This window comes from Meleagris gallopavo, chromosome 22 (assembly GCF_000146605.3).
Source record: "Meleagris gallopavo isolate NT-WF06-2002-E0010 breed Aviagen turkey brand Nicholas breeding stock chromosome 22, Turkey_5.1, whole genome shotgun sequence".
Classification (NCBI taxonomy): Eukaryota; Metazoa; Chordata; class Aves; order Galliformes; family Phasianidae; genus Meleagris; species Meleagris gallopavo.
In genome coordinates this window covers 56,710-57,420 of record NC_015032.2, presented here as the reverse complement: position 1 = coordinate 57,420, position 711 = coordinate 56,710, and positions in this window count along the sequence as shown.

Genomic DNA, 711 nt, shown 5'->3' with positions numbered 1-711 from the left:
TGTGGTACAGGCGGCCAGGACGTGCTCCTGTACAGGTGGAAGTGTTGGCCAGGATAGAAACACGGCCTGTATCTTGCCCTGGAGGGCAGACCTTCCCCTCCTGGTACCTCTGAAACATCTGTATTTCTCCCTGCGAGTCTTTGAGCCTTCAGGATCACCGGAAGGAACAAAATGCCATCAGAGCGTTCCAGTGTTACTGTCAGATCGCGTGCAACACCCGGTGATGGTCTGCATGGGATGATGGAGCACAGGACAGACTGGCACCTCACGACCGCGTGCCTCCAGTAACACCATCGAGCACTGGCCCACAAAAGAATGTCAACGTTCACCGATCGTCACTCGTCTTGAATTGTACCAACATGCGTCGCGATGAAATTGTATAAGCGTCGCGATATAGCGGATCTCTGTATTGGGAAAAGCTCACCCTTTAGTCAACCTGATCTTTGGTTCACGCCATGAAGGGGTGGAGCGTATGGGGCTGCTGAGTCACGGCCTGAGCCTCTGATTGATCACCTGAGGCGAGCAGTGAGTCAGCCACGGAGCACAGGTGAAGTGAGCTAGGTTAGAACCTACTGGTTACTTGTTTTCATCAAACGGGTGACGTGTGAATAGAAGACAAAGAGAAAATACTAACTGAGGGCTGTTTCTTCTGATACTCAGGTCAGAATCAGTGACAAAACTGCAGTTTCTGTCCAGCATGGATTAAGTACT